The sequence below is a fragment of the Dreissena polymorpha genome, chromosome 1 (genome assembly GCF_020536995.1).
Source record: "Dreissena polymorpha isolate Duluth1 chromosome 1, UMN_Dpol_1.0, whole genome shotgun sequence".
Taxonomy (NCBI): domain Eukaryota; kingdom Metazoa; phylum Mollusca; class Bivalvia; order Myida; family Dreissenidae; genus Dreissena; species Dreissena polymorpha.
Genome location: NC_068355.1, coordinates 157,907,589 through 157,921,941, shown reverse-complemented (window position 1 = coordinate 157,921,941; position 14,353 = coordinate 157,907,589). Strand labels below are relative to the sequence as shown.

At 41.5% G+C, this 14,353-nt stretch overlaps 1 protein-coding gene across 3 annotated transcripts in view; it reads right to left on the bottom strand.

The window, feature by feature from the left end:
• Positions 1 to 14,353, bottom strand: part of LOC127857686 (EGF domain-specific O-linked N-acetylglucosamine transferase-like) — an 88,096-nt gene that overhangs the window by 26,887 nt on the left and 46,856 nt on the right. The window lies entirely within an intron of this gene.

The window sequence follows — 14,353 nt, the reverse complement described above, 5'->3', positions numbered from 1 at the left end:
TTAAAGTGGCAACATTTATAAAATTATAATTTTACCTGTATATATTTTAATTTATTGCTTGCATGCATCTTTAATTTTGTAATTTATAGCTTATTTGATCATTAGCTAGCTACTTTTGAATTTGTATAAGGTGTACTGTTTATCACACTAATAGAAATTAAAAACAAGAGCACCGCATAGAGTGTGCCAATGCTTGACTGCAGGGTGCAGTTTTGAATAAATGAAAGCTTGTCAGAACAATATTAGAAGTCACAGTGACCTTGACCTAGTGACCCAAAAATGGGTGTGGCGTGTAGAACTCATCAAGGTGCAACCTTCTCAAGTGGTAATAATTACACACAATAATTACTTCCATGTTATTTACCAATATACAAATCAAGTGACCCAGGGGGCTTGCCAAGTTTTGAAGTCAGAAGCATGATTTTAACAAAATTTGATTTGGCCTCTATACCATGTTACATACCAAAATATTTTAACCATGACCCTTGCTTTTCAAAGAAGGTGTTTTGAGTTATTTACTATAGAAGCCTATATAAAATAGGTCTCTGCTGTGACTTGGCCAGTTTTTATCATAGTGGCAAAATAATAACAATGTATGTACAGAACCACTTTAGAATGTTATTAACCAAATATTTTACGCCTAACCATTGCAATTAAAGATTAAGATTTCATAGTTATTTTCTATAAGTCTACGAAATCATGTGACCTTTAGGGGATGGCCTGCTTTGACCCCACAGACATGATTTGAAAATCTTTGTAGCGGTCAACTAGTAGATGATATTTAACCCCATATTTTAAACATCTCAGCCTTGCAGTTTCAGCGGAAAAGATGTTGCACTTTTTTAAAGAGGACATTTTAGAATATACTTTTTAGTTCTGGTGACCTACATATGCAGCAGACTGGAACGATTTTCTAAACTTCGAAAGAGGTCTGTGATTTTAGGAATAATGCCTGTAAAGTTTCAAGAAAATCTTCAAAGCAGTTTAGGAGATAGTTGTTTGCAGCAAATTATTCACAAAACCCTAAGCAGTACAACCCACAACACTTGACAACAGATGCCCTATGGCAACCCAATATCCCACAATGGGCTCTTGGTGCTAAAGTGAGCTAAAGAAATAGTGTGTGAAAAGTCATTTTAGTAGACACACAACAGTCGATCACCAAGCTAGTTAATACAATCATCCAAGTCTTTATTGTAAAATAATAGAGGACAAAATAACAGTTCAGTATTTATTTCAACACATATTGAATATTTTAAATATATTTTTTGTTCTACTTAATAAGACCAGGAAAATCTCATATTTTTATTTGAATACACCAATATTAGCTGTTATAAATATCGGTATAGATTCACTTAAATTTTACATTTTAATATACCGAATAAGTTATCAGTTGACAATGTTCAACAAGAGTTTATAAGTTTAAAATGTTCAAAGCTCCTTTAAGTTTGACTAATTAGAGGCTTAAAATTAGTACAACAAATGTGTATTTAATGGAATACTTATTAACAACATATAAACAAGTTAATAACAGTGGTCAATACTGATGTCATGTGCAGAAAAGGTACATAAACCCAATCAGAAAACAGGAAGTAATTTGAAAAACCTTTTAACAAAATGAATACCACTTTAAGTTCAGTTCAGAAAAGTTCTGATATTGTGAAGGACTATTGTTGTGATGCTTGTGAAAGTAAACAGATCGTAGAAACTGCAGAGATGTACTGTGAAACATGTCTAAAGTGTTATTGTGGAAAATGTATGTATCATCCTAGTCAATTATTTGCTAATCATACAACTTATGGGAGAGGAGACATGGACAAATGGCCTCTCACTAAGAAAATGGACAACTTTATTCAGACATGTGAGGCCCACGCAGACAGGAAACTAGAAATGTTTTGTGAGGACCATAGTCAGCTGTGCTGCAGAAATTGTGCTTTCCTAAAACACAGGTATTAAAACATTTATCTGTTTTAGTTTATATTAAAGTATCAGGGAGAACTTAGACAATTTTTACTTTGCCAAACATTATTCAAATGAATTCTTAATTTAAACATACACCAATATGCAACTACTAAGTGATTTTTTTTATCTGGCTCAACAATTCCGCAAAATATACCAGTAGTATCATGAACCAACAGGAAAGGCAATCGTGACATCACATTTTGGGTTGTGAACAAAAAGTGGTTCTTTATTAATTCGCTTTACATCGGTCTAAATAACGTTTCACAGCTCTTTTCTGGTTGGATTAAACAGTCCGAAATCACCCAACCAAGATAGTCGAAACACTAATCTGACAGAACATTCAATTTCACGTTGCATGCAAGCTATTAACATCACAAAAATTGAAAACCAAAAAGTTTGGAATATTTGTTTTTGTGGTTATAGACAGTGTTCCTGACTGAAATCAATGTGATATTACTTGAAAATCATTTATTTATTGGTATACACCAGGAAAGTGGTAGAATATTTGCAGAAAAACATAAGAATTTTGCTTAAATTTTGTGTCTGTCAACATTGTCCGAGTGGTTACGGAAATTACTGATCGTACAGACATATTGATAGACATAGGCCAAAGGACAGAATAGCCTTCATATTACAAGTTTATCAGCCTTGAAATTGTCACTTTATTAAATGAGAAGCAAAATCATACATTTATCGCCCAGTTGTATTCAGTGATATAAAATCATTGGGTGCAGTCATTTTGTTTTTCGGAAACCGCTACATGCTCTTTTTCCGAAACCGATGATCGTTCATTTCCGTAACCATTCTGAAAATTTCACCACACAAGTTTCCGTCGTAATTCCTATGATTTCCTCAAATGTTCTACTACTTTCTTGTTGTATACAAATACGTTAATGATATAAAAGTAATATTACCTTGATTTTGGTCAGGAACTCTTTACATTATTGCTTAACAAGGGACAAAATTGTCACAAACCCAGGTCTTCAATAAAATATATTAATAACTAGCTAAAGCTTTGTCACAGACTTGACGTATACTCCCACATGCTGCATTGACACAGAATATTTTGCATGCTGTCTTCACAAAACAAGAGAAGCTAATTTATGTCGATTTTTAAGAATTATTATGCCATCATCATTTAAGGCCATTTTGACCTTCGAACTCAAAGTGTGACCTTGACCTTGAAGATAATGACGTAATTCTTTTGCATGAAACACAGTCCAATGATTGTGAACAAATGTACCAAGTAATTTTAAAATCTCACAATGAATGACATAGTTATGGCCCGGACAAGATCATTTATGGCAATTTTTTACCTTTGAACTCACAGTGTGACCTTGACGTTGAAGATATTGTTGTAATTTTTTCGCATGACACACTGTCTAATGATAGTAAACAAATGTGCCAAATGATTTTAAAACAAATTTTTCTAGTAAAATTCATTTTAATTAGTAATTACTTACCTGATATCATATGCTATTTACTCCGATAGGATCGTAATTTATCCGGAATTTTTCGTCCGAGGAATCCCACACTTTTCATAAACCCGTCAGGTAGGTCAGAACGGTCACATAGTGCTGTGTAGCCGTACAACCAAAACGGGACATTACCCAGAATCCACTCTGATTCCAATAAAAAATATGAAATATTACACGAAGAGCGGGGTGGGAGGTGGGACTTACCGATATCAGGTAAGTAATTACTAATTAAAATGAATTTTACTTGAAAAATTTGTTTTAATAGCTTAATTACGTTACCTGATATCATATGCTGAATTTGCAGCTGAGGCGGGAAGGTTCGCGAAAATCTCCCCATCACAGCGGAACCCATATCTCGGGTTCTCAGCTAATCTTCGTTATTACGGTATTAACTTAATTCACGGCTAAGCGTAATATACCTATGCCGTAGAAGATACTACCGTTTGTGCAACCACAAGGGGGCCCAACAAATACAAGTTGTCCTGTTGGCACTCCAGAGAACGAAGATAAAAAGATGAAAAAGTGGTCTGATTCCTCCAGAAAGCAGCTTGAAGCACGTCATAGAGTGGGGTATGATTAATATATGCCCACGAAGCCGACATTGCTCGTAATTCATGCGGTCTAATCTTAAAAAGGGATGAATCCCTTGAAGAAAGAGAAGAGTAAGCCCTTTTTATAGTCGAGGCTACCCAACGGGAAATAGAAGCCGCAGACACATCGCCCCCCCCCCTTTTAAGGGAATGAAGAGTCTCTTGCGAGAACCTCGAATAGACTTAACTCTACTAAGATAGAACTACAAAGACCTGACAGGGCAGAGGAGTCTATCTTCATCTTCATTACCACAAGTTCTAGAAAGACTTGGGACCTTGAAGGGTTTAGAAGCCATTGAGGGGAGTTGATTTTTAGCAAGGAATCCTGGCTGACACAACAAGGTGACAGAGCCATCGGAGGAATCAAAACGAAGATGGCTTTCTTCGATAGAAAGAGCATGAATTTCCCTTCTACGTTTGGATGAAGCCATGGTAAGAAGGAAAACGGTCTTCCAGGTTAGGAACTGTAAAGAAGCCTGATTAAGGGGTTCATAGGGAGCTTTAATAAGCGATCCAAGAACACAAGCCAAATCCCATTTGGGGGTAAGAGAACGAGACACAGGACGTTTAAGTTCCATGGCTCGGATCAGTTCCGAAATGGCTGGGTCAGCACATACTTGTGATGACTTACGATAAGCCAAGGTATGCGAAAGCACAGATCTGTATCCTTTGATGGAGCTAAGAGAAAGTTTCTTATCATCAAAGAGATAGATTAGAAAATCCGCTATGCGTCTAGCAGAGGGATTGAGGGGATCAATTTTCCCTCGAACACACCAATTAGAGAAGAGTTTCCAGCGAGCATCATAGACTGCTCTGGTGGACTTTCTCCTTGCAGAGGCAACGAGTGTTGAAGCCCTGACAGAAAAGCGTTTCTTCTGCAGGGATTGCCTGATAACGGCCAGACGTGTAAGTGGAACATGTCTGGATCCAAGTGAAGTCTGCCTCTCTGAGATAGGAGATCTGACCTGTGCGGGAGTTCCATGGGAAATTCGCACAGGAGACCGAGAAGGTCGTTGAACCAGGATCTCCTGGGCCACCAAGGGGCTATCAGGAGGATCCGGCAAGAGCTCACACTGATTTTCCCTAAGATTTGGGGAATTAGAATGGGTGGGGGATAAGCGTAAGCGTCCAGTTGATCCCAATCGAACGAAAGCGCGTCTACCGCCCACGCTGCTGGTTCGTACACTGGACTCACATACAGAGGAAGTCTGTGGTTGTCTCTGGTCGCAAACAGGTCGACCAGTGGATAACCGAATGTGAGGAATATCTGATTGGCCACTTCCTGATGAAGTGTCCACTCCGATGGAAGTCACTGGTGTTTGCGAGACAAACCGTCCGCCAAGGCGTTGAGACGACCCGGTATGTGTTTGGACAAGAGAGAGACGTTTAGGCTCTTGCAAAGAACAAGTAATTTCAATGTTTCCAGATACAGGGAGTGAGAGTGTGTTCCGCCCTGTTTCTGGATGTAAGCCACGACTGATGTGTTGTCTGTCGATACCATCACACAGGAGTCCCGAAGATGTGATTGGAATTGAGAAACAGCTAGAAAGACTGCTCGCATTTCGAGATTGTTTATGTGCAGGAGAGACTCCTGAGGAGACCACAATCCTGATAATGTCAAGCTGCGGGGTTCCAGGTGAGCGCCCCAACCTTCCATGCTCGCATCTGTTATGAGATGTAAAGACGGTTGCGGGGGAAGAAGCGGTACTCCTGCCAACAGGGTCTCCTCGTCTAGCCTGCATAGAATGTGGGGGACTAAGGACGGAAGGATGGGAATCTGTGTTAGCAGATTGTCTGGAGACCATTTCCATCGAGCTGAGAGATAGTGCTGAAGAGGACGTAGGAAGAGACGTCCCAACTGCACGAAGTCTGCTACAGAGCTCAGGATACCGTTGAGTGAGAGGAAATCTTGAGCTGTGATATGAGATTGGGACAGCACCCATCTGACCTTCAAAAGGAGGTCTGATATACGTTGCGCTGAGACCCTGACCCGATTGATGTGGGTCAGAAAATTCATTCCCACGAATATGAAATCCTGTGAGGGAATGAGGTCTGACTTGGCTACATTGAGAAGGAGTCCTAAAGAGAGGAGCTCCTTCCAAGAGAACTCTAGGTGTAGCAGAAGCAGTTGACGATCAAGCTGGTGTAAGAGCCAATCGTCGAAATACTGAAGCAGTTGAACCCCGTGTAATCGGAGGTGTGCGCTCACTGCGGCCATGAGTTTGGTGAAAACTCATGGAGCTGTTGCCAATCCAAAGGGCATCGCCCGAAACTGGTAGACCTGGCCTCGAAAGAAGAAGCGCAGGTACTTCCGGTAGTTGGGATGGATAGGAACATGGAAGTATGCATCTTCCAGGTCCAAGGAAACCCCCCAGTGCATGGGTTTGATGGAGCGCCGAATGAAGGCAGGAGTCTCCATCTTGAAAGTAGGTTTGACTAGAAACGTGTTGAACACTTTTAAGTCTATGACTGGTCTCCAGGAGCCGTTTTTCTTTAGAACAAGGAAAAGGCGACTGTTAAATCCTGGAGAACAAGGGTCGTGAACCCTTTCTACCGCCTGTTTTTCCAGGAGTCCGAGAATGGAGTCTGGAAGTTGTGGATGCGGAAATACAAGATCTATTGGGACGCGAGAGAGTGGGGGCCTTTTTTCGAATTGAAAAGTGAGGCCTTGTGTGACAAGAGAATGAACCCACGCGTCCGAAGTTATTTGGAGCCATCGATTTGCGAAGTGCATAAGTCTGGCCCCGACTGGTACCTCCGGCATCAGAGGTTGTGGCGGTAGAAAGGGGTATGACCAAGGGCTGACCTTTAGGAGGTCCACCCTTGCCGGAAGAAGGATTAAATGACTTCTTGTCCGCCTTGGGTTTGCCCTTACTCCAATTTTGGTTTACAGAAGGCTTCCGATAGGAAGTTGTTCTGTTCTGAAAAGGAGGCCTATTTGTGAGCTGACGTGGAGCAGACGGACGCTTAGTAGGGAAACTGTCCCTTTTAGCGTTCTTGGCCGGTGGGGCTCCTGGGGGCTTAGAAGCAGGGCGCTTATAAACCACAGGGCGCTGGCCAGAGTTGCTCCTAGCTAAGGAGGCATGTATCTGATCTTCACGATCAGCAGTAAGTGCTGACTGTATCCTCCCTCCGAAAAGAGACTCTGCTGTTAGTGGAGCAGTTCGAAGGGAGTTTACGCCTGTTTCCAAAAGGAAATTATTGGGCAAGGAAGAGAGGATGAGGTCTCTCCGAAGCCTTAACATCTCAGACATAGACGACGCAGCATTGTGAGATAAACACTGCGTAGATCGTGAAAGATGTATCAACAAGGCCCGGAGCTCCTCTGGGATTGAATCAGAGAGCTCCCAAACCAAGTCTAAGGCTGTGGCTGCCATGAGATCTAGCTGGTTAGCCAGACCTATGGAACGGCGTTCTCTCAGCTCCCAATTTTCTAACAGGGAAAGAGGGACTGATGTATGGGTAGATGATGAAGGCATTGTAAGTGACAGCTTACTAATGTCAGCATCAGGAACCGGAAGTTTGGAAAGGTCCAAACCGGTAGCAGGGTCGGGTACCGGGGCCTTATAACTTTTCCCGCCGTCCATCTGTTTAGGCTCCGTCAGCTCCTTAGGGGCTTTCCATGGAGATGGCGAAGGCTTATTGGCTGGTTCAAGTGACTGGAAAACAGCCATTGTGGAAGAGCCAATAGGAAGGCGTAGATCCACTCGGGAAGTAGCCTTACTTATCCTGCCGGGCTCTCGTCTGCGTGCTACCTGTTCTGTAACGGTAACCGCAGATCCTGTGAGAGACAAGGAACTGCGGGGGCAGAAGTCCTCATCTAAGGTATTGAACATAAGTTCGTATACCTGATTGATGGAGGCCAAATAATAAAGTTCGGAATCATTAGACTCCGAACCCGCCTCAATCGAAACGTCTGCGGGAGCATTGGATTGATTGAAACCGGTGGATATAGAAGAAGGAATAATAGATTCATTCGCTTCTATCATGAGAGAATCGTTTTCCGGCACCATCAAAGATATAGCTGGTGAGTTAGGTCTCTCAGAGATCAAGTCAGCAGACTCACTTTGAATACCAGAGGTCGCTGGTAAAGGATCAGTCGAAAAGGGGACAAAGATTCCCGGCGACTGTTGTATCCACAAAGTATTGGGATTTGATGGTGTAGCGGCAGCCCGGGGTATACTTCTATGCAATGTGGAAGAGACCAGTGGGGCTGAAAACGCAGCCGAAGTGGTTAGATTAACCCCTGTACCTTGAGCCTGATATGTATGCAAACTAGTGTTTGAATACAAATTATGCTCAGTGGTTGTAGGAACGGCTGAAGTGTGTGTTGAGGCCAAAATAGAGGCCGACACACGTGGAAGGGTGTCAATAGATTCCTCAGAGAAGGATCGACTAGGGGACCTAAGAGTCCGAGAGCGCCTAATAGAGGAAGGTCTATGTCCCTTATCCCTGCGATGCCGAGACACTGTTCGGCGGCGCTGGGAATGATGTTTCCTGATCGAACGTCTCCCCGAGCGCTGGCGTGATCGCTCTTTACGAGGCAATCTACGACGAGAAATACTCAGTGAGCGTGAACGACGTCCCCTCCGATAATGATGAGGGCTATTTGAAGTAGACGATGAGTCATACGACGACGAGCCCGAGGTGGAGGAGTAGCCGGAAACATCAGACACTACACGTTTACGTCTGTGACTCACAGTAGAAACGCGGCTGCGTCTACCTTTGTGGAGTACTGACAAGGTAGTGTCAACATCTACGGTGACCGGAACGGTCTGTGGCACAGACCGGTACCCGGTGACCGGATCGGTCATTACATGACCGGTGACCGGACCGGTCAATGACCGGTGACCGGTTGACCGGTGACCAGACCGGTCATAGCATGACCGGTGACCGGACCGGTCAATGACCAGTGACCGGTTGACAGGTGACCGGACCGGTCATAGCATGACCGGTGACCGGACCGGTCAGTGACTGGTGACCGGTCATAGCATGACCGGTGACCGGACCGGTCAATGTTGACCGGTGAAGTCTCCGGACCGGTCAACTGGTCATTCCCAAATTTTGTCCGGTGTCGTCATGGGGTAAGGACCGATGCCTGGCAGCTACTGGTGGCATATGGTCAAGATCGTGTGGTGAAAAGTCTCGACACACGGAACTTTCCCTACGTTGATCTGATGCCGAGTCATTCAACTTGTAATTCCCGATGAACGGACCGGGCAAATTTTGTCCGGTGTCGTCACGGTGTAAGGACCGATGCCTGGCAGCTACTGATGGCATATGGTCAAGATCCTGTGGTGAAAAGTCCCGACACACGGAACTTTCCCTACTTTGATCTGAACTATTCTTGTTGTGTCCACGACTCTTGAAGGGTCGCCGCTTGATGGCCCAGGTATCTGCAGACCAATGCTCACAGAAAGGGCAGCAGTTATCCTGGGTACATCCTGCACACGACAGGCAGCTACCATGGTTGTCCCATGCTGCCCTTATGTGTCCACATGAGCCACTTGTTTGAGGCATATTTTGCCTTGAACAAACAAACAAATACACAAAACAATACAGAAATACACGGATATATATACGGAGAATGTTTTAACGCAATACAAAAACTTCTCTATTCTGTTAAACAGAAGAATCCAGCGAAACAGAAGCAACAATTAAGTCAATAACAAAAATGTCGGCCTTTGTATATCGCCATCCGGAATAAGAGTGGATTCTGGGTAATGTCCCGTTTTGGTTGTATGGCTACACGGCACTATGTGACCGTTCTGACCTACCTGACGGGTTTATGAAAAGTGTGGGATTCCTCGGATGAAAAATTTCGGATAAATTACGATCCTATCGGAGTAAAAAGCATATGATATCAGGTAACGTAATTAAGCTATTAAAATCTCACAATCAACGACATAGTTATGGTCCCGACAAGCTCATTTATGGCCATTTTTGACCTTTGAACTCAAAGTGTGACCTTGCTTGGAGATATTGACGTAACGATTTCGCGCGACACACTTTCCAATGATGGTGAACAAATGTGCAAAATGATTTTAAAATCGCACAATGAATGACATAGTAATGGTCTGGACAAGCTCATTTATGGCCGTTTTTGACCTTTGAACTCAAAGTGTGACCTTGACCTTGGAGATATCGATGAAATTCTTGCGTGCGATACACCGTCCAATGATGGTGAACAAATGTGCCTAATGATTTTTAAATCTCACAATGAACGACATAGTTATGGCCCGGACAAGCTCATTTATGACCATTTTTGACCTTTGAACTCAAAGTGTGACCTTGATCTTGGAGATATCGACGTAATTATTTCACGCGACACACCGTCCAATGATAGTGAACAAATGCGCCTAATGATATTAAAATCTCACAATGAACGACATAGTTATGGTCCGGACAAGCTTGTTCCAACCGCCTGCCCGCCCACCATTCAGCCCGCCGACATTCGCCAATCTAATAACCAGTTTTTTCCTTCGAAAAACATGGTTAAAAAAGACGCCTAAAATTAAGCACATAAAATATTGGAACAAGAGGGCCATGATGGCCCTGTTTTGCTCCACTGTTTTTTATGCGAAAAAAGCGTGCAATGCGCATGAGTTGAAATGTACTAAAGCATGTGACTTTCTCTTTCTATCCCTCGTCCCACTGGGTGCTTAAAGTTGGAAGAGTGAGCATTTTTATATGTGGAAAACATTACTACTGTGTAAACTAAACAGACTAAAAAGCCCGGGAATTGTCGCACAGGTCCTTTGCTTATAACATAGGTAAATTTATCTCTCCAAAAGATATTGTCGTTCTTTCTATTTCACGTATATTTTTAGATGCTGAAGATCAAATCTACGCATTTTCTACAAGATTAATGAAAGTTCCTTCATTCAATCATGAATCTTTTTTCAAAATTTCAAAAAAAGTTTGTAGGTTTTAAAGTTTCAGTTACTTATATAGTTCGTGACATATGCAAAAAACCTAATGATGTAGATGGTATTTTAATGTGTCGTTATTAAAATATAATGTTCTAATATTTTGTGTAATACTTTATACTGTTGTAAGACTTTATCGTGATAATAAGAATGATAAAAATATTCGAATATATCGACTTACACTGAGACATGTTATTTGCGAAACCTTGCAAAAATTTGGTAGCCCTAGGCCCAATGGTTATGGACAGGAAGATTTTTAAAGTTTGCACAAAATAGGCCTTATTTAAGCATATGTTCATTTTTGTGACCCCCGGGGCAGGGTCAAATTTGACCCCAGGGGCATAATTTGAACAACTTGGAAGAGAACTTTAAGATATTAATACATACCAAATTTGGTAGAAATATGCCCAATGGTTATGGACAAGAAGATTTTTAAAGTTTGCACAAAATAGGCCAAAAATAAGCATATGTTCAATTTTGTGACCCCTAGGGAACGGTTAAATTTGAGCCCAGGGGCTTAATTTGAACAAACTCTGTAGAGGACTATTAGATGTCACTACATACCAAATTTGGTAGCCATATGCCATACGGTTATGGACAAGAAGATTTTTAAAGTTTGCACAAAATAGGCCTTATTTAATCGTATGTTCATTTTTGTGATCCCCGGGGCAGGGTCAATTTTGACCCCAGGGGCATAATTGGAACAAACAAAGTAGAGAACTATTAAATGTCACTACATACCAAATGTGGTAGCACTAGGCCGAATGGTTATAGACAAAAATATTTTTAAAGTTTGCACAAAATAGGCTTTATATAAGCATATGTTCAATCTATTGACCACCGGGGCGGGGTCAAATTTGACCCCAGGGACATAATTTGAACAACTTTGAAAGAGGTTCACCCCAGGAACATTTGTGAGAAGTTTTATCAGAATCGGACTTGTAGTTTAGGAGAAGATGTTTAAAGAAAAAGTAAACGCATGCACGCACGCACGTACGATGGACACAGAACCATGACATAAGCCCCGCTGGCCTCTGGCAAGTGGAGCTAAAAAACACCACATATTTCAGTTTATCCTTCTTTTGGATAGTTTCATAAATTCCTATAACTTCAACCACACACTTTCCTATAACTTCAACCACACACTTTCCTATAACTTCAACCACACACTTTCCTATAACTTCAACCACCCACTTATTTTGGAAAGTATGACACATATCTGATAAATCTTGAGTTATTTCTTTGTATCTAAGAAAATCTATAACATAATTTATTTTTGGTAAACAAAATGTTAATATTATATTAAACCGGCAGTTTGGAAAAACAACTTTGGTAAAGATTTAGCTCAATTTGCTACACACGTAAAATAAAATGCCAATAATTTTCAAAATATTCACTTTATATCAGTACATTTGTCTTTATTAGTTTAAAAGAATATTAATTTATTGATTTTAAAAAATAAATATTTCAAAAATAAAATGTTTTGCTAGAAAAAGGATGACATAATTGATTGATTGAAAGATATTAACTAATCACTGGGTTGCTAGGGTGCCATCCTAGAATTGTTACTAAGGACGTACCTTGCATTGTGAGACAAAACCACCAAAATAGCATCAAGCCACACATGTGTGACATGAGGTCTGTCTGAAATTACTCCCTACGTACATTTCAGAATAAATTAAGCTACCTACATACGTTTGTCAGTTTGCTATAAATTACACAGTGTGAAATTAATTTTCAATCAGAAAGTATTGTGGTTTGATGTTCATTTACAAAAAGGAATTAGAAATCTAATGATCTGTGCCTTAAGTGGTCTTATTCAATATGCTGCCAGCGCTACTCAAACCCAGCCTGCCTATCCGGGAAAATATTTCAGCATATGCATACTGAGGAGGATACTCAGGAGGTACCACTAAATCTTACATGCTTTTTTTATAACTGAAAAGTGCAGCCCATGCCAAGAGTGTGCAGGCTGGGCTTGAGCACCTCTGGCCGCAGATGCAACCTCGAGCAAGTGTTCAGTACATGGGAAAAGTGGGGTTTGTCCCTTTCAGTGATAAAGATGGTTATTCAACAGAAACAAGAACAAGAGGGCCTGTTCTTTGCAGCCCAAGATATCAATGGAACAAATGTTCTAACCAAGTATCATGAAGAACTAGAAATGGCAGAGGCCGACGCGTATCCCCATGCCGCATGTTTGACCCAGGGGGGCCCCAGGGTTGGTAATGGGGCCATGCATAGTTGAGATTGACCGTATTGTCATAAGAGAAGCTCAGTATCAATTAGAAGTGAATCTGTGTAGAAATGAAGAAATTATAGAAAAAGACAATTTTGGGTGGGTGTGGCCTATGTGTGCGGGCCCCCCAGGGTTGGTAATGGCGCCATGCATATTTGAGATTGACTGTATTGTCATAAAAGAGGTTCAGTATCAATTTGAAGTGAATCGGTGTAGAAATAAGAATCTATAGTAAATGGCAATTTTGGGTGGGCGTGGCCTATGTGGGCAGGGCGCCCCAGGGTTGGTAATGGGGCCATGCATAGTTGAGATTAACTGTATTGTCAGAAGAGAGGTTCAGTATCAATTTGACGTGAATCGGTGTAGAAATGAAGAAATTATAGTAAAAGGCAATTTTGGGTGGGCGTGGCCTATGTGGCTGGGCGCCATAGGGTTGGTAATGGGGCCATGCATAGTTGAGATTGACCGTATTGTAATAAGAGAGGCTCAGTATCAATTTGAAGTAAATCGCTGCAGAAATGAAGAAGTTAATGTAAAAAAACATAAAAAAATGAGTGAAAATCTCTGACCCGGCCCGCCCCAACCCCCATATCTTTTGACCCAGGGGTCAGATCAAAATTCCGTCACCGTCACACATATGCTCATAGCTACCATGTATGTAAGTTTCAAGGTTCTAGTTCTTATAGTGTATGAGGAGCAGGTGGCCAGGACGGATGGACAGACGCACATCACCACAATATCCCCACTTTTCGAATGAACAACAAATGGCCCCTTGGCAGCCATGTTTTTTTAACAGACCTGAACCATTTTTTAACTCTTCCAAGATATGTCCAAATTTCATGAATATTGGGAAAAAAATGTGTCTTCAAGACTGTTCACATGTTGTCACAATATACATATAAAGAAAACTGCCCCACTCCCTGGCGGCCATGTTTTGACAAAATATCATGATGATAAGGCAAAACATGTGACTTCTAGAGTGTTCACAAGCTTTCTTACTATATAAATATAAGGTTTGGTAGTGCGGTCTCCTTCACTTACACAAATGAACCGGTCACAGGACGGTTACAAGTTATGTTACTTTGTGAGCACTTATGTAATGCGGAAATATTTATTTGACGAACTCTTATTTCCGGTCAGGATGAATATACTGACTGG